The sequence below is a fragment of the Callorhinus ursinus genome, unplaced genomic scaffold, assembly GCF_003265705.2.
Source record: "Callorhinus ursinus isolate GAN/ISIS: 27379988/994484 unplaced genomic scaffold, GSC_fseal_2.0 scaffold8, whole genome shotgun sequence".
NCBI classification, from domain to species: Eukaryota; Metazoa; Chordata; class Mammalia; order Carnivora; family Otariidae; genus Callorhinus; species Callorhinus ursinus.
The window spans coordinates 35018969-35039735 of record NW_027397070.1 but is presented as its reverse complement, the minus strand read 5'-3'; the positions used below and the strand labels follow the sequence as shown (position 1 = coordinate 35039735).

Here is a 20767-nt window from a genome sequence, read left to right as displayed (position 1 = left end):
ATCTCAGAAGACACAGATGCCTGCGATTTAAAAAAAAAAATTAAACATAGAAATACGCAGAGTTGAAAATAAAACTTTAGTGGGATTGCACAAAAGTGCATATAATTTGGCATCAATCCATTGCCTTCCTTAGCACTAGAAAATACTCAAATTTACCTTAGAGCTTTCATTTCTTGTGGTTAATAATACTCTTACCCAGAGAAATATATTACATGTTCCCTCCCACCCTTCCTACAGAAAGGAACAAAAAAATGGACTTTGTATAACCTGCATTTAAGAAGACTGCTCAAAATATTTAGGACACACTCCTCTCCATCATGTTCTTAAAGAACCAAATACAGTTTTTTATTTTACATGTTAGATTTCGTAATTCAGTGCAAATCCTACAATTTTGTCCAAGTGGAATCAAAGTCCTTTTTCTACACAGTTTCCCCTCCAGGCCATCCTACAATCATCTGGCCTTCACTGCTGGGCCACATCTGCCCCCCAGTCCCAGGCCCACACCCTGGAACTGCCCTGCCCTGACATGCACACCACCCTCCAGCCTCCTGCCCTTCTCCCACCACACCGGGCTTTGACCACACAGAGCCCTCCCTAGGCCATGAACTGCTTCCTTCCAGCCGCTGAGGCCCCTCCTGGCCACATTTCCTTCCCAACTCTTATCAACCCCTCCTCACAACATCCTCACACCTTGCTTTTCAGCCCCATCTGAGTAGCAACCCCCTCCCCACCCCCGGAACCAGTCTCATGATCTGCTGTCTCTGCTCTGCTGGGCCACGCTGGGCAGCCAAGTACACTGAGACCCCAGGAAATTCAGTTTCTCACCTTGGCTGGGCCTCAGCACCTCTTCACATTTCTTTCGCTTTTTCTTGATCAGCTCCTCTCCCATGTCCTTTAGTGACTAGAATATTGCAGATAATCTCCATTCTCTTCAAGTTCCCAACCCCATTCTACTTTGCCTGCTACTTCATCAAAAACGTAGGGTGACCTGGGGTTAGCTATGTCCATTACAAACCCCTTAAGTCTCCTCTCCCAGCTTCTAGGACAACCACAGATTTTACCTTCAGACCCATCCTATTCTGGGACTTCTCTAGGAATGCCTTATTTCATCCATTCCCCCGTTTCCGTCTAGGACTCCATCCTTTGTCCACTGCCTTCTGTACTCTCCTTGGGTGTCAAACTACTCACAGTGTTTTACTTACCACCTCTATGCGGGTGACTCCCAGATTTTTATCTCCAGCCACCCGCCCTCCCGGAGCTTCAGACTCACATTCGGCTGGCTGATGGACACTTCAAAAAGCAATATATCACCTTAGCCCAATGTCAATTATTCCTCCTACATTCCCTAGATCCATAATGACATCAGAACTTGAGGAGTCATTCCGATCTCTTCCATCTCATCCATTTCCCATAGCTGCCGATTGATCAAAATCACAGACTTCACATCTTGGGCACTTCTCAAACCTATCCTCTCTCCAGCTCTGATTTTCATTACTTCTTGCAGGGCTGATTCTCTCACCTGGCCTACCACGATAGCTTCCTGCCATCCAACTACAAATCTATGATCTGCCATGCTGCCATGACAACCCATCCAAAAGGCAAATCTGACCATTTACAGCCCTGGTTAAAATTCTTCAGTAGTTCCCCAGCAGCTAGAACATACAGTCTAAGCCCTCACATCATATATACCTGACTCCTCATGGGCTAGTCCCCAACTACACCATTCCCTTGACTCTCACCCCATGCTTTACACTTGATTAATATCAAAAAGCTTTGAGTTTACAAGCATACACAGGCAATTGAATGCATTAACATTCATGCTATTCCCTTAGCCTATGATCCTTTCCTTCCCTCTTGCCCATTCTTCATCCAAGTCCTATTCCTCATTCAAGACTCAGCGCAGGTGACTTCTCCAGGAAGCTTTGTCTTAAGTAAGTAAGAGGCTGTTTTCTAGGATTTCTCAACTCCCTGGCATGCCACTCATCACTAACCTCACCTGTGCTCACGTCCACATCCCCTTCAACATGACATGCATCTGCAAGGCTGGGACTCTTCTTTACCCACCCTTGTACCCTAGAGGATTAGCCCATCCTAAAGTGGGTAAAGTGTCGTGATGCCAAGAGGGTCACTGACACATGCTGTGGCTTCAGCAGAACCCCCATCTTGCAGCCCAAGCATTGAGGAAAAGGGAACTTGATTTCCTTCTGTGATGAGCACTACATAGTGCTCTAGGGAGGAACACTTGATTATTACACCTCCTCTGTGTCAGAGTCACATGAAACCTGACTTTTACAAATCTGTAATAATGTATCAGTCAAAACTGAGTAGTCTGTCCTCAAAAACTCTCTGGAAGATCAATTGAATTCATTATTTCGCTTAGGCTGGACTGAAATCAGCAACAAAGATACTACTCCAAAGAGCAAAAAGTTTAAGTCATCAAGGGTTTTGTTGTTTTTCTAAGAGAATATCCTTTGAATAGCCTAGTTCCCTCACTTCCCTTGACCCCCTTTGGTTTCTTTTAAATAAATACAGCAATTTGTCTTAAGAAGCAATTTGCTATTAAAACATACCCTTCTGATCACCTTCAATTTTATTTTCAGATTAATGCCCTAATAGTAACACACAATCTGAGACTGTCTTACTGATTTCATCAAGAGCCCTTTCTACTTACGCTTTTGTTTTTAAGATTTTATTTATTTATTTGAGAGAGCAAGAGAGAAAACAAGTAGGGGGGAGGAGCAGAGGGAGAAGAAGACTCTCCGCTGAGCAGGGAAGCCGACTTGGGGCTCGACCCCAGGACCCTGGGATCATGACCTGAGCTGAAGGCAGATGCTCAACCCACTGAGCCACCCAGGCGTCCCTCCTTATGCTTTTATAACACTAAGTGGATGTGCATGGTAAAACCTAAATATGTGACCCAATGTAATCATAACAATGATCAAGGAATATGGCATGTTTAATAATTTTTAAAGGTCTTTCTGAAAATGAGTCAACTTGACTTAGTTTCTTATTCCACACATGGAAATGTCCTTCTCTTGCCTGTGAGGTAAGCATTGTTATTCCCATTTTACAGGTTGTAAAATTAAGGTTCAGAAATTTTAAAAAAACTTGTCCAAGCAGTGACCATGGGTTTGCTTCTCCAGCCTCTCTGCCCCAAAGCCCAAGTTCAGAACACTCAGCCATACCAGCTGCACTGTCTCTTCTCAGAAGAGGACACACAGGGTATAAAATGAGTCTCATTATCAATAAAGATGACAGAGTTGAAAGTTTTAGAAAAACCATGAATAAAGCCCACAAATATTGATTCTGTGAAATTCTAATGTTTCACTGGTAAGGAAAAGGTCTCGTTGTAAAATAAATGTATCATGTTGGTCAGGAACCCACTTTGTCACTGTATAACAACCACTGTGATTATCATCTGGGATAAACACCCTTAGCTCTTCATTTCTTATAAATGTTGCCACACTCTACACCAAAGGACAGGTCCTCTATTCTTTTTTTTTTTTAAATATTTTATTTATTTATTTGACAGAGAGAGACACAGCGAGAGCAGGAACACAAGCAGGGGGAGTGGGAGAGGGAGAAGCAGGCTTCCCGCGGAGCAGGGAGCCCGATGCGGGGCTCAATCCCAGGACCCTGGGACCATGACCCGAGCCGAAGGCAGACGCTTAACGACTGAGCCACCCAGGCGCCCCCAGGTCCTCTATTCTTTTCCACAATAATAAAGCACCCCAGAGGAAAAAGGCACAGAAAGGTAAAAGGGAATTCAATCCCCTTCACCCTCAAGCTCACATCTTTCCTCTCAAAACAAAACAAAAAACCAGTTAAACCTAAGAACTTCCCCAGGCACTGTTCTAAACAGGCTAGGAAAGGAGCTGTGGATATGAAACAAAATAGCATTCCATAATCCAAAAAAGATCCCCCTGCTGCAGCCTCTGCACCGAGTTTCGGTGGCCATGCACTGGGAGTCAACTAGGGACTCCTGGGGTCTTTAATCACATGACGACTCACAGCATACTCTCTGGGCATGGCGATCCTCTGAGTGAACAGCACAGGCCTGATGTTCTTGTTCTTTTTGAATGATGGTTCCTATCCCTCAATCCGTCTACAGTACTGATATCTAAGGCATTCATGTACAGCGTTCCTGCTCCACAAAGAAATATTCTAGTGAGTTCCACAGTGTACAAGATGGCTAGAGCTTCCCACCATGACTCCTGCGGCACCAAACCTATGTTTACTCTTTAAGTTCCTCAGGCCACTGGAAGCCAAGTGGATAAGGCAACTGGGGAGGAAAATAAGACAGGAGAAGATCTCATCCTTTGTTTTGCTTTTATTTTTAAAAGTGTTCTTACAGGGGGCGCCTGGGTGGCTCAGTTGGTTAAGCCTCTGCCTTCTGCTCACGTCATGATCTCAGGGTCCTGGGATGGAGCCCCACGGTCCACTCCCTGCTCAGTGGGGAGTCTGCCTCTCCCTCTCCCCACCCCCACTCATGCTCGCTTGCTCTCAAATAAAATCTTTTTTTTAAAAAGTGTTTTTATATTATCCAACAGTACAAATCCCTTGTTTCTCTGTCACCCAAACACACACACACACACACACACACACACACACACACACACACACACAAGGGTTTCTTTAAGAAATGTAAACATTTAGTTCCAGGATACATTTTAGCCTCTGAATTTTTCTGACAATGTGAAGCAAAGAAAAGTAATTCAATTTACTCAACCCATGTTCTTTCTTTTCCACTTTGTGTTTTATAAGAAAACACTTCCAGATACACACTCTAACATTACTTGGTATCTGAATGTTGTTGTACCTAAAGATAGGCACATGCTCTGATCATAAGGTGATGTAATGCTACATCCACTATATAAAATGATACAGCAATTCTCTGGTGTTCCCAGTAAGGATTCTTATTTCACAGCTCTGTAAAATTCCCTGTGTGGGAAGGTGGCTTTGGTATTATCCATCAGGACTCCTACATTCAAAAATAGTGCTGTTCAATAAAGTTTTCTGCAACGGTGGGTATGTTCTATAGCTGAGCTGTCCAATATGGTAGACACTGGCCACATGTGGCTATTGAGACTTGAAATATGGCTAATGTGACTGAGGATCTGAATTTTAGGCTACCATGTCAGGCAGCAGAGTTCTAAAATGTTCGAAGCTTTTTAGTATTTGGCCATCATCTTTTCAAAATAGAAAATTAGGAAACATACAGTCTCTAAAATAGGTCAGTCTACATCTCTCTAAGGAAGTTCTGTCTCAAACTATACACATTCTCTATCTCCATATCTATGGAAAGTAGGTCCACTGTGGTGTAACACTACTCAGAAAACTTAACACCTAGAGTATCTCCTATCAGGGAAATGCTCATGCAAATAGAAAGTGTTAACATTACCATAGGTTTTAAAATATTAAAGTGCTCTCTGGAGGAAAAAAAAATAGAATAAAGCCAATAATGTGATACATGATATATTTTCTTTTATTCTTCACAGGAATAACTTTTTAGGTTCTGACACCCGAGAGTTGACAACCTCACTCCAGGATCTAGGACTGAGGACTCAGGGGAAGGAATATTAGGGTGTCTACCTCAGGTGTGGCCATCCAGCTATGGTTTGAACTACTGATACCCAGCTCTGCCCCAGAATATTGTTGTCCACACAAACAGGAAACCAAGGTCATCTGGAAGTTCACTTGTTCTTGAACTCAGTCATTCATTTAACAAACATTTCACAAGACTACTACATGTCAAGCATCAAGCCAGGCACAAAAAATATGAAGTTGAGTGACACATAGTTTCTGCCCTCCAGGACTTATGTTGGAAGGAAAGGCACATAAATAGATCATGATCCAACATGGTAAGTGCCTGATGAGCACAGAGAATGATAGGACTCTATGGAAGGTTACCTAACCAATTTTGGAGGGCCAGGGAAGACTTCCTGGAGGAGGTAACACCTGAGCTGAGTCCTCAGAAGGAGAAAGAGTTAGTAAGGCAAAAGCAGGGAAGAAAACATTCCAAGCAGCATGGATAATAAAAGCAAGAAACAGGGGCGCCTGGGTGGCTCAGTGGTTAAGCGTCTGCCTTCAGCTCAGGTCATGATCCCAGGGTGCTGGGATCGAGCCCCGCACTGGGCTCCCTGCTCAGCAGGGAGTCTGCTTCTCCCTCTGCCTCTCCCCCATCGCCCCGTTTCCCCCTGTTCCCCCTGCTAGCATGCTCTCTCTCTCTCTCAAATAAATAAAATCTTTTAAAAAAATAAAATGAAATGAAAGCAAGAAACAGCCTAAATGACATGGCATGCTCAGAGAACATAGCAAGAAGGTACTGCCTGAGAATAATGTGGGAGTCAGAGTGTTGAGAAAACAGGCTCAAATGCCAGCAAGGGCCAGGGGAAGGCCCAGCTATACCATGTTAAGGAGCTCGGTCTTTGATTTGCACATAATGGGAGACACCAGAGGGCTTCAGCCAGGGAAGAGGTCCTGTTAGAGAGAGGCCACCTGGTAGCATACTGAATTTGCAAGAACAAAAGGCAGGAGACTAAGGCTTTATATTGGAGAGCAATAACGAGGACCTGCATGCAGGCAGAAGTAGGGAGAATCGAGACGACAAGAGGAAACTCAGAAATTTCCAGAAATAACAAATAAACAATAATTAGACATCAGCCACACCAGATGACGGGCTGGACCTAGGAGTTAAAGAAACCAGTGTGACTCAATGATGAGGGTAACTAGAAGAGACCACTACACCAGTAGCAGCTAATATATTTTTTTAATTTTATTTTTTATTTAAATTAATTTAATGAACACAGAATGTATTATCATCTTCAGAAGTAGCAGCTAATATTTATCACACTCTCATTCCGAGCCAGGAACTGTACAGAGGCATTAGGACTTGCCTCAAAGGAGCCTTCTGAGATAGGTATTATTTTTATCCCCATCTTTAAGAGGACATTGAGGCTTGGAAATTCAATAACCTGTTCAGGATCAAACACCAAGGAAGTGTCAGTCACAATTCAAATCCAGGTGTGTCTGATTCCAGAGCCCAAATCTTCACCACCAGGCAATCACCTCTAAGGACAAGAGAGAGGGGAGGCTTAGGAGGAAAAGTGTTGAGTGCAGCCCCTGTAAATTTAAGGAGCCTTTCAGATATACACATGACAACCAGCAGAAGGTTGCACACTGCGCTGTAGTGCAAGGCAGAGACCTGCAGTCATGGGCACACAGACGGTGGTGAAAATCCAGTGGGCAGATGAAGTCCTGAAGCTAGAGTAACTGAGCAGTACTCCCAGAACTGAATGCCAACAGCAAGGTGTGCGTCAAGGAAGAGAAGCCCACAAACAGGATACAAAACAGTGACACAGCAGGAAAACCAGAAGCATGGACCATGCCAGAAGCCGAAGACAGGAGAAGGGAGTTGATAAGGTATGCTGCACACAACAAGGAGTCCAGAATGGTGAGGACAAAGCACGTCCACTGGATTTGACAACTAGATCATCATCAGTAAGAAGGAGAAATGCAAAAATGGGAGACACAGAACATTTCACAGCCAATGGGAGAGAAACAGTAAAGACGTGAAGGCTGAAAATTAGAGAATGAGGAAGGCACAAAGAGTAACAGAGTAAGGCCCAGAAAGGGGGGTGGTGGGGAGAACCCCAGAGCAAGCGGGTGAGGGTAACTGTGACTACCGCACTGTTTGCAGGCATCACACAGGAAACTGGTGATCATTTCAGAAAGTCTCAAATTCTTAATCAAGTGAGATGCAAGGTCATCTGAGTGAGGGGGTGGAGAGCCCTTGTGGAGAACAGTAACTGCTTGGAGTAATCATTCATTAGAAGTGTAAAGAAATGGGTGGCACCAAGCTGCCATGCTGTGAGTCTCCTGGGCACCACTTGGTGGCCCAGGCGCAGGCTGAGAGAGGGGAGTCCTGGCTTTGGGACGGGACTGCTGCGGACCAAAGACAGCAGAAGCTCCCTTACACCACTGAACTGGGGGGACCAACCAGTGTTCAGATAACCCACCATTTTCTGGAAAGCCGCCTCACCACTAGTTCTCCATTGGTTTTTATTCTAGTCTCAGGTGGGTTCTGGCCCCAGTAACAAAGAACTAAGAACGTAAACCTTTTCCCCCAAAGAGCTCCCAAGACAAAACCTAAAAATTATCAAAATACTACTACTGCTACAGTTAGACTGAGACCAAAACAATGGACACTCAAAACACGTCAATGGCAAAGCCAGAAATAGCCTGTAATAAGTCTTTTGGCTCTCACGTTTCCCAGAAATTTGACATAAGAGAATCCCAGTTCTTAAAATGATGCTAGAATTATCATCAGTAGAGTCCAGGACTCACTGGGAGGGGAACAGTAAGGATCACAAGCAATCTGGATTCTGCAGCAACACAAGGATAAGACAAGTACGAGTTCTCCTGGACAAAATGGCAGAGGACATCCGCTTAGGAGAGCAACAATGAAGTACAAGATTCCAACTCTTCCCCTCCCCCAAACAACCGCTGCATTAGAGCTGACAGCCTGCAAAACAATGGAAATGTCAGGTCACCCTCCTGTTCCATGCACACCCCCTACTTCCTCTTTCACCCTGGATGAGTTGTCATCTTTCCATGAAAGAATGCCAAGCGTTCAGTCAGTCTGACTGGCAGTTCCTGCTCTTCAGGTTCTCTGGATGCTTCAAAAGGGCGGTGATGTGTGACCAGAAAGACTACCCTCCTTGGCCGGCTGTTTTCCAGGCTTCCACCCCTGGTGAGTCACCTGCCAGTTTCTGTCATATATGAGGAGATCTGTGATTATAGAAGACTACATTTGAGTCTCATGGGCCTGATGATGCCTCTCTCACAAGGGACACTTCTAAATTCAGACTGGATTATACAGGTGCTTTGGTGGAGAGCTTCCAGATTCCAGGTGAACTAGAATGTGGAAGTGGCAACAAAGAAAATCATGAAATAGCAATAGTAAGAGTTGGTCCTGACTAGTAACATTCCCCCCAAAAATGAATTCAAAAGCCACCCATGAAGCAAAGAAGTCAAAGCAAGAATAGTCAAGAGATTTCAATCTTGAACACGAGACTCCAAAATCTCTCTTAAAATTATTTAGTGTATGTTTTTAGTAAAAAATTAAGAATATAAATTTTAGTCCATTACTTAAATACTTAATTGATGATCATCCTTTAAAAAAAATCCTCCATTTGACCCATGGGATACATTAAAACATACACAAGAAAATGGATCTTCTAAAGTCTTCTATCAAACCCTCTTCTGCATGAATCTGTATGAGACACTACTGAAGATCAAATTATCCCTTCCCTCAAGGAACTAACAGTTTTTCAAAGAGCATAAAGACCAAAATAAGTATAGGTATCAGATAAGATCAGTTAAAGATCCTGAAACAGATTTTTTAAAATAAGAGGAAAATAAGAAAAAAAGATACCAAAATAAGTACAAGAGGTGAAGAAGGTTAATGGTGTACAATGCAATGACAGATAAAGGATTTGTACAGAAAAGCTTCAGCAAAAAAGAACTCAAGATGAGCTTGCTCCTACTGCAGAGTATGGGCAAACTTAGGTTGTAAGACACTGAGTAAGATGATGGCAGTGAGTCCTTCTCCAGGGACTTCATTGCAAGGGAAACATTTTTATTTTTTTTATTATTATTATTATTATTATTTTTAAGGAGGGGAAGAACAGGAAAAAAGAGAGAATCTTTTTTAAGATTTTATTAATTTATTTGAGAGTGAGAGAGAGCAAGAGCATGAGCGGGGGAGGGGCAGAAGGAGAAGCAGACTCCCCACTGAGCAGGGAGCCCAATTAGGGGCTTGACCCAGAACCCTAGAATCATGACCTGAGCCAAAGGCAGACGCTTAACTGACTGAGCCACCCAGACACCCTGGAGAGAGAATCTTAAGCAGGCTCCACACCCAGTGGGGAGCCTGACATGGGGCTCAATCTCACAACGCTGAGTTCACGACTTGAGCCAAAATCAAGTTATCCACTTAACCAACTGAGCCACCCAGCTGCCCCAAAAAGGCTTATTTTCTATAAAGCATTTACACATCATTGAAATTATCAATCCAATCTATTGTTCAACTCCAATGTTCTAAAAACAGGTTCTAATGTTTTTCAAAACAGGGAACACGTTCAAGTATTTACTCACTTAATCCATTTACTCAGGTATTCACTTATTAGAGATATTTGGGTACCTAGTTCATGCCAGGTATACAGTATTAGGTATAGAGGCCCCCAGGAGGAACAAATCAAACATGAGACCTGTCTCAGAGTTTATAGTCTAATGAGGAAGGCAGAAATCAAACAAGTAATCCCAGAATGACTGTGTACTCACAAATGTGATTAAGTCATACACACACACATACATACATACATACATTTTAAAAATGTGATTAAATGAGAAGAAACAGCACAAAAAACCTAACCTATTATGAGGAACTCACAAAAGGCCTCCTGGTGAAGTAGTATTTAAATGAGAATTAACCAAGCAATGGGGAGGGAGTCCCAGGAAATGGACACATCTCCTGCATAGGTCCTAAAAATTCATCTTTGTATTGCCAGAGCTTTACAAATAGTAGGTGCTCAATAAATGCTTATGGAATAAATTTTAAGATCTTATTGCATTCAGGGGCCCCTGGGCAGCTCAGTCGGTTGAGCACCCAACTCTTGATTTTAAGCTGGGGTCCTGGCCTGGGGTGGTTGGATCAAGCCCTGGGTTGGGCTCTGGGCTCATCACGGAGTCTGCTTGTCCCTCTCCCTCCCCGTTTGCCGCCCCCCACCACTCTCTCTATATATATATCTTAAGTGAATGAATGAATGAATAAATAAAATCTCAAAAAAAAAGATCCTATTGCACTCAGGAAATTTTTCCCAAGAAAATAAATCCTAAATACAGAAAAAAAAAATTAGAGCTACAGGTATAAAAAGGTGTTGTTTGGGACAAAAAAATTAGAAATAGCAGTAAAAAGACAGCAAATTATGTAAAGCAGTAACTGAAATATTATGCAGCTATTACAGAGCAACATATAAAACTATGCAGGGCAGCTGGGTGGCTCAGTTGGTTAAGCGTCTGCCTTCAGCTCAGGTCATGATCCCAGGGTCCTGGGATTGAGTCCCACACCAGGCTTCTTTTTCTACCCTCCCCCTGCTCGTGATCACTCTCTCTCACATAAAGAAAATCTTTTTTAAAAAAAGACTAACTATGCAATTAAGTGGGAAAAGGTAATAAATGAGTATATTTTCATTAGAAGTATGAAAACATTTGAAAATTAAGAATATAGGTCCTTGTATAGCAACTGATAAAACAATCAACTATCAACCTTCTGATTTACATCTCATACATAAAATTGCAAGTTCCTTCTATTTTGAAGGAGTTCTTCCAGTCAATTTTCAGACAAAGTCCATTCCCACCAACTCCACTGATTCTGGCCCCCAAAGAATTGCAATGTTACTTTTGTAACAGCTTATATTTCTATAAGGCCTTATATTTCCAGAAAGTCTTTTCCCGTACATTATATTTTTGCTATGATCATTTGCTTCTTCTGTATAATTTTTATTATTATTTTTGAGAGAGAGCATGCATGCAGGAGCAGGGAGGGGAGGGAGAGGGAGAAGCAGAGTCCTCGCTGAGCAGGGAGCTGGACCTGGTCCTCGATCCCAGGACCCTGAGATCATGACCCGTGCCGAAGGCAGACACTTAACCAACTGAGCCACCCAGGCGCCCCTGATTTTTATTCTTTTATAGGTTAGTATAAATGTGCTATACAAATCAGTAAGAAAGAAGTGGCTCCTGGTTTCCCACGTGGGACTCCAAGGGATTTACTGTTCACCACTGACTTTTTATCACATATTCTTTTATATATTTTTTATTTTTTTTAAAGATTTTATTTATTTATTTGAGAGAGAGAATGAGATAGAGAGAGAAAGCACGAGAGGGGGGAGGGTCTGAGGGAGAAGCAGGCTCCTCGCCGAGCAGGGAGCCCGATGCGGTACTCGATCCCAGGACTCCAGGATCATGACCTGAGCCAAAGGCAGTCGCTTAACCAACTGAGCCACCCAGGCACCCTCTTTTATATATTTTTTAAATAATACTGTTATCTAGAGAAAAAGTCAAGTATATATAAAATATCACATTTCAAAAGTTTGAAAAATTAAGAAAAATTATTCAAATCTTAAGGTCCTAACAAAAACATTGCTATAGATTTGTGAGGTGTGTCTCACCTATGTTTTATGCATATCTTTAATAATTTTTTCTGATTATAAATTATACATGCTTACCAAAAAAAAGTATAACTTGATTAATGAAAGTCCTCCATAATTCTACCCTACCGCTCCACCCAAGGAAACTATTGCTAAGGGTTTGCTATAAAATCTTCCAGACTTTCTTCCCCTTGGCTATGCAGGTCCACAATCCCTTATCTATAATCCTATTATTCAAAAAGCTCCAAAACCCAAAAAAAACTTTTATAACATTTGTTGTCAAAATCTGACTTGAACACACATAAGGTAATTTGTAATCTTTATTTTCCCCCACTTAGTGTGAATATTCATGTTTCACTGCAGAAGCATTAATGTTTTTGATTACAGGGTGCCATCCCAACCCCCCAGTGGAGCTATTATTTAATAGATGACACCTGGCCCTATGAAAAATTGAAAAATCCTGAATTCAGAAACACATTTGACTCCCAACAGTTCAAACAAAAGATGCGTACTTGTACTAATAATGATATCATTATCACTATTATTTCAGAAATGGATCATACCGTGCATACTTCTCTGCAATTAGATTTGTTTTATGCAATAACACATCAGGGATATCTTTCCACATCAATTCACTGTGCTCTTTAACAGCCTCTCAGACACAAGAGAGGAGGTAGGATGACGGGAAGAACAAGGGGAACCCTGATTTTAGGGAAAGGATAAGTAATTAAAAAGGAGACCCACAAGAACGGTTAGGGAGAAAGTATGCAAGCGAAGAGTAGATATCACACAATTCAGGGCTAGAAAAGCCCTTAGAGACAACGGCCGGATTCTTCTGTCAAAAGGATAATCTGGGGTAGACAGATGTGATGATTTCCTTGCATAACTGCTGCCATTTAGCAGGCCACCTGGCACTGGAGCCCAGGGTCCTAATTCTTCACTCCTGTTCCCCACGTTCAGTGTTGCTGCTCTGAGACTCTGCCCTCCCAAAGGCGAGGGCACCGCAATTAGCTATGGGAAACATGGAAGCAACTTTCCCTGTGCAGACGCAAGACTGCTCCCAGGGTTAGCGCGAGCTGCTAATGCAGAGTCTGTTCTCCTACCACTGTGGGTAGTAGCTGTCCACACTTAGCAGCATGCGTTTTTAGAGTTTTATTGTGAAACAGAAAGAGATATGAGAAGCCATAGCCAGTTACTAAGAATTCAAGCTGGATGTTCACATTTAAGTTGCTTTTTCTCAATACAAGCCATAGTGTGCCAAGAGCAGGTCATTTTCTTTACTAAGCTTGATTGGTCTTTTGGGGCCCAGTAGAGCTAACCCCATATCAGAGAATGCTGACACCATTCTACCAACTGGAAAACCACCAACACCAGACGAATCTCCCCCCCAGAATCTCCCCACCCCTCACTGTGCCCCCAAAACTCCGTAGTTCATTCAAATGTAGCCCTCCCAACAAACAAGTTTGATTTCATTTACACAGAGCAAATCTTAAATGTGCATGTGCATCCAAATCCTAAAATTCAGAAAACAGAAAAGTCGGGGGGAAGAGTAAAGCTACAGGGTCTCAGCCTGCCTTTCCCTCCCCTCCTCCCCACAGGCCCCAAGCCACCATGTCCACTCCCCAGTCCTCAGTCCCTCATGCTGACAGCACCAAGAGGGATAGATGCTACTCTGCTGGCCCTCAGCTAGAAGAGCCGTGAGAACGAACTTTGAGAACGAACTTTATAAACACATTCTTCCAGAATCCTGCAGCCCTTCAAAGGAACCCCCACCCCACAAAGACTGTGGAAATAAAGTGCAGTGAAGTGGCCTTCTCTCAACACACCCGGTGCCAGAGCCCAATCAATTATGTGGGGGAAAATTCAAGCTTTTCAATAGAGGATCATTTCACAAAATCTCTGCTATGTCCTACATGAGCACTGCTTAAACTGCATAAATTGAGAGATTAAAAACACATGTAGAGTGCCCCTGAACCCTGGGGTCCTAACATGCGAAGCAAAGCAGTGCTTCATCAAAGCCTACCAACTTCTAGGGGCGCCTGGGTGGCTCGGTTGGTTAAGCATCCAACCGACTCTTGATTTCAGCTCTGGGTCAAGGGATCGGCCCCCTGTGTCAGGCCCTGCTCGTGCTAGGCAGAGTCCGCTTGGGATTCTCTCTCCCCCTCTGGCCCTCCCCTGCTCGAGCGCATGTGCGCACTCTCTCTCTCTCAAAAAAGAAATAAATCTAAAAAAAAAAAAAAAAGCCTACCCATTTCCGCGGAGGCTGAGGCTGCCTGAAACAGACCGGCTCTTACAGGGAGAGTTAAAAAAATAACCTCTAAGTCAGCAAGGTTATTTCGAAGTTACCTGAGGGTCTAAGCTAAGAGAAGGGCTTTCACAGGGTCAGCACAGTCGACATCTCTCCTCACAATATTCCCTCCCTCCCCTGCCTCCTCAGGATGCTGGGGAAAGCTAGTTGTAAAGGGCTTTGAGCCTCCCCAGTAGAGACAGACGCTGGGGAGAGAGGACATCCTTTAGTGTCTTTGAGAGGCATGGGACTCTGACCAGAGGTGAGAGGGACCCGACTGCCCTTTCTAGGCTCTGTTTCAGACAGGACTCTGAGAGGTAATGAGATGTTCTTGGTCCCTCGAGGAGTATGGAACCAGAAGGCATACACCCTGACCAAATAAAAGAAATTATTTTCTGTAAAAGGCCATAAATCTAAATATCTGCCAGTTCTCTCTCCCTTTTTATGCTGTTTCTGTACAAAACAGGCCTGGCAAATGCATGTGTTGGTGTTTTCTGGGGCCCAGTGACTGACAGGTGGCCTCTGGATGGCCTACTGTCTCATCCTCAGCCCGGACAGAGAGGGGTGGGGCAGTGGAGAGGGAGGATGGGAGACAGAGAACGCAAACAGGAGTGAACTCAAGAGACAACATAAAAAGTGCCATACAAACCTTGGTCATCCTCCCAGGCCTACATTCCTACAGCACTTCACGTAGACCTTTTGGGGACATGTATATCATACTATTTTGTCATAGTTCTCTGCGTAGTCACCTTATTCATTCATCTTTGTATCCCAAGCACAATCCTGGCACATCACTGACACTTGCTAAATATAGTATTTGTGACACAGTCCTGAACGCAGGAATGAACACACACTTAGACGTTATCCAGAATTTCTGAAGCAACGAATACTGTTCCCCACTCCCTACCAGAACAGTCACAAGTTTTGGGTGGCACCCGCTGCAGGCAGCAGCTCTGTCCTCCAGCACTGCAGGACTGGGTGTGAACCCAGACCTTCCTTCCCCTTTTACTGGTTGTGTGTTCCTGGAAAACTTACTTGACCTCTCAGAGGTCCTCATCTGTAAAATGGGGATCATAATATCTACCTCAACAGTACTGACAGGAGATTAAGATAACAAGTGTTACAGACAGGCACATTGTAGCTGCTCCAGAAATGTGGGGAGGCCAGCATGAGCCAGCAGGAGGAGTACTGCATTCTAGAGTCAGATCTGTGGTCAAGTCCCAGCTACGCCCCTTCAGAAACGGGCTGTGGAAACTCCTCTGTTTCCTCAGCTGGAATGGAAATGATGCTCTGCCTGCCTCCGAGAATCACTGGGAGGGTCAAAGTAGGAAACAAGTATGAAAGGAAACAGAGAAAACACCCTGAAAGCTGTAAAGGGCAAAGCACACAAGCTGCCACTTATAAGTCTCGAGGGCCGACTTTTAATTAAGAGTATAAAGTGATCCCCATCATCATTCTATCAAATTCTCAGAATGATTCCACTCAACAACACTCCCCAAAGCTGCCCCTGTGTCAGTCTATCCGTCAGACAAGCAATGCCAACTGGTCACCTAGTGTGCGCCCGGCATGTGGAGGCAGCTGAGGATGCCGGTGGACCTGGGACCTCGCCGGCAGGAAGCCTACAGTCTCAGAGGGATGACTCATCAATTATAAATAATTACGTACAAAGTGCTACGAGGCCGAAGTGCCAGTTGTGATGAAAGCATAAAATGGGGGGCAGAGGTGGTAACCCTGAGCCCAGAGGACTCACGGGAAAGGTGACGTTGACCCAGGGCCACTGAAAGTGGCGTTCGGCGACTGTGACAGAGAGAAAGAAGAGGAAAAGGTCAGCCGCAGAAATTACAGACCAGAGCTGGAGTGCAAACCAGCTCAGCACAGCTTTACTAAAATTAAGAACACAGGTAATAAAAATTCTTCCCTTTTATTGGACCCCATAAAGAACTAGAGAAGCTTCTGTCTTCACACAATCAAAACAGAAAAGTGGCTTCCTTCCCCCCCAAACCCAAACATCAGACGTAGAGGCAAAGATGTTGTCTCCCTCCAGCACGCCCACACGCCTCGTCCTACCCACCACCTTTCTAGATACCACACACGCTTTCAACGGCCCCCCGTTGTCATCCACCCTGCCCTTCCCTTCTGGTCCTTCAAAATCCCCTGTTTGGCCACATGCTTCCAGAACATTCTAAAGGAGGGTGAGCCCCAAACATATACGGCCCAGTCAGCCCTCTCCATGGCACCCTTCTCTGGCTGTGACACCCTCCCCGAGAACATCAACTGTGCAGTCGGCCATGTATGGGGCCATAAAGACATCTCAGCGCTGGGCGCCTGGGTGGCTCAGATGGTTAAGCGTCTGCCTTCGGCTCAGGTCATGATCCCAGGGTCCTGGGATCGAGTCCCACATCGGGCTCCCTGCTCCTTGGGAGGCTGCTTCTCCCTCTGCTTCTCTATCTCTCTCTCTCCCTCTCTCTCCCCCTCTGTCTCTCATGAATAAAAAAAAAAAAAAAATAAAAAAAAAAAAAAAGGCCTTTAAAAAAAAAAAAAAGACATCTCAGTGCTGATAAAAATGGAAGCCTGGCTAACAGATAAACTGGGCAAAGATCGTATCAGAAAGAGGAATGGAAAGGAGCCAGGGAATTCCCCTGTGGGTTTCTACAGCTCTACTAGCACCTAGATGAATCAGCTTTGGGAGCCCAGTGACAGAAGCTCCCCTCCCCAGGCCCATTACCCCCTCTCCTCACCCCACTGCCCCAGCCACGCTCACTAAAGTGTATTCAATGCCATTCCCCACAAGATCTGCATTCTCTTCCTTTCTATTTTGGTAAAAGGTGGTTGCATTGCCCTCTACCCCAGGAAACTTCACCAGCTGAAGTTAACACTGATGGTGTAAAACAGATTTAATATCTAACACTTCAGATCTGCCAATATAAATTACTAATGAGATTCATTGCTAGTTATATCAGTCTTCTGGGGTATAGAACAGAAGCATTATTACCCAAGTTCTGATGAAAAAAAGGACCCAGGACCTCTCTGAGGGGTCTACATTAGGAGCATCACCTCCAATGGCTTCTAGTTAACATTGACCACCTTTACGGGTAATTAAATCCAAGCTAAGAGCACAAAGCTCCAGAAACTTGGGGTTTCAGAATAAACTCCAGGTGCTCCAAATGCATTAAGCCCAGAAACACCACCGTTTCTCCCGAGGGGGCGAGAGGAACTTCTGGCCAACACCCACCCAGTGTGGGCACCGTAGCCGGGGAGAGAGCAGATGAGCGCAGGAGGAAGACAGCATGGATGGATCTGCAGGGACACTTTCCACGCAGCCTTGAAGATAATCAGAAAAATCTGAGCAGCACAAAATTATCGCTGTAAACTGCAACACCCCATCCCCATGGCTCCGGGGAAAATAGTTAAGTAAAAAGTCAGCGCAGTTTTAAAAAGTCAGTCGGTATTCTCTCTTTAGCTTGGCACCAATCAAACCACCTTAGATTGGCAGCAATATGACGGCCTTTCCTGAATTTTCACCCAAAGCCCTTCAGTTTTGGGAACACCTATCACTTGTTTCCCTCTCCACCAGTCTCCACCTCTCCCTATCCAGCTTCAAAGGAACACGGGGTAAAAAAAAAAAAAAAAAAAAAGCTAGAATCACTGGCCAACAGATTATAAAGGGGCAGCAGACAAGCCCAAGTAAATATATGGTAAAACTCCTACGTCATCTCTAAACTATGCTTAAACATGACTTCTGAGAACACCGATGTCATTAGCTAATGATGCAAGATAAACAAGGAGAACTAAAATGCTTAGGGAAAGCAACTCAATTAAAAGTTCATTCCCAGGGCGCCTGGGTGGCTCAGTCGGTTAAGCATCTGCCTTCGGCTCAGGTCGTGATCCCAGGGTCCTGGCATTGAGCCCCGCATCGGGCTCGCTGCTCAGCGGGAAGCCTGCTTCTCCCTCTGCTTGTGCTCACTTGCTCTCTCTCTCTCTCTCTCTCTGACAAATAAATAAAATCTTTAAAAAAATAATAATAAAAGTTCATTTCTATAATGGCTGTTTGGTTGAAGTCTAGGATGGAGGGTAGACTTTAAATCAAGCTCACATTCACAGACTGGTTCAAAAAACACACACAGAAAGATGTGCCGTGTTGGCTTGTGCCTGCTTAGCTCATGAAAGTTTTATTCCTTTTTTCTTTTTCAAAGTTTTATTCCTTTACAGAGTTCTGCACCACGTCCTTATCAGACACACAGAATAAAATATGTGATCCCTGAAAGCATTCATGTATCTGTTTCCCCTGCAAGATAAGCTCCTTGAGGGCACAGAACCTATCTATTTCTGCACATTCCATGTCTAACATAACCTCAGACACGTAATAATTGCTCCCACAAAGTGGCAAACCTACTGGCCAAGTAACAGTTAATTTAAAACTACCTCAAAAGGGGGAAAAGGCCAGGGTGCAGGCTACAGGCTTCAACACTGGGAAATGGCACTGGCTACCTCACATAGCTGCTTGCAGAATCTACCCAAAACTCTGTACAGTGCACTGTGCTGATACATTCAACTGTGACTTTACCTAGTAATTCACTGCTCAGTTAGGAGAGCATGAGGTTAAAGGTGAAAGAAGTATACAGTATAACAAGCACAGTGTTTGAAGGGAGGTTAATCCCAGAGGTCAAATTTGTGCTCTGTGATCACTTGATACTTCACTCCTTCAATTGCTAAGCTGGCACGTTAATTTGGGGCAACACTGTGCTATCTGAGGACCTGTCATCTGCTGCAGAATCACACGTAGCACAAGATATCCTTCCTATCCGGGGCCCTATCAACAGTGAAACCCTTAATTATTTCTCTACCACTTTATCAGAATTAAGAAACATACACCCTTACAAGGCAAATATGCGGGAGTTCATCTTGCAGTTTTTTGCTTTGCCTCCTCTCAATCACCTGAAGCAGGTGTGACTGGGGGGGGTGAGGAGGGGCTGCCGGTGGCGGCACACAGGTGTTCAAACTCTAGCTCCACCACCAACAAGGAGCAAGTATCATTACCCTCTCTGGACCTCAGCTGCCCCCTAAAGAGAGGAGAAGACAACAAACTATCTCAAAAGTATCCGGACGATTGACTGAGGTCATCCAGTGAGCACTCAACCTAACATCTAGTCAACCCTTACTGAGTATCTACTATTATTCGGCATTATCCCACCCCCACGCTACCCTGTTCATCACTTCTCTGCTCCTCTGGACACTGTGAAACTCATAGTAGAGGATTATCTGTCCTCTTCAGCGCATCCTGGATTTCCACTACCATCAAATGACTGTTGGAGGCTCTGTCCATCTGCTCTCCATCAACAAATACTGTTGTATTTGTTACAGTCTAAGGATGGTAAAAGGATACCAACAATATGCTACTTCTGTATGGTGGCCAGTGTTACCGAGACAGCTCGTGGAAGCTCCTCACTTTTTACTGGAGGTCTTCTACCCACACAGTCTGGGGAAATTAAGTATTAAGGGGAGACACTTGCAAAAGACCTAAAAACACCCTGCTCATGCTTGCCGCAAAGGGACTGCAGTGACGGAAGACTTTAGAGAGAGACAGTGCTCCGTAAACGTGCTCACTGGGAAAGGGTTTGAGAGTAGAGATCATCCATGTGTGAGTATCTTAGGACTGGCTACCCTAAAAATAGTGGAAAGAGGAAAATGATTTGTGAGGAAATATACGAGGAAAAAGGAACTGAGAAAGAATGAGTACACAGCCTAGTATTGTGACAGGGACAGAAATAAGCCCTTAGCAGGCCTGAGATCATTCTCCCAAAGCAGAAACCAAAAAACTACCATGTAAAGTAGCAGACTCGGTAAGCAATTCAAGCCTAGGCTCAATTTCTCAACTGGAGTTCAGGACGGTCATAGGGATTTAAAATATAAAATCCTTTGTCTTGAATGATCTCTAAGGCTCCTTGGTTCCTCTAGCTTTAAGAAGCTAGCAATGGGGATCTGATGAAAACAGAAGGTTACACAGATGAGCCATGGGAGGAACTTCTAGAAGTCTCTCACCACACACACACAAAACACCCAAGTGAGATGAGCAGGGTCAGTGCCTTCACCAGAGCAGACCTGCAGTGGCCACCCCACCTGTCAGTCACAGGCAAAGCTGTTGATTACAGACCTGAGCACTGCCCCGAGCTGTACCTGCAGCTGTCTGTCTGCTCCATGGGCTGGCTCTGCAGCCCTGAAAAGAGCAGGTTTGGTCACAGAGCAACCAACCAGCTCCCTCCACCAGCTCCTT

At 44.3% G+C, this 20767-nt stretch overlaps 1 protein-coding gene across 1 annotated transcript in view; it reads right to left on the bottom strand.

The window, feature by feature from the left end:
- Nucleotides 1-20767, bottom strand: part of PRKCH (protein kinase C eta) — a 222009-nt gene that overhangs the window by 176845 nt on the left and 24397 nt on the right. The window lies entirely within an intron of this gene.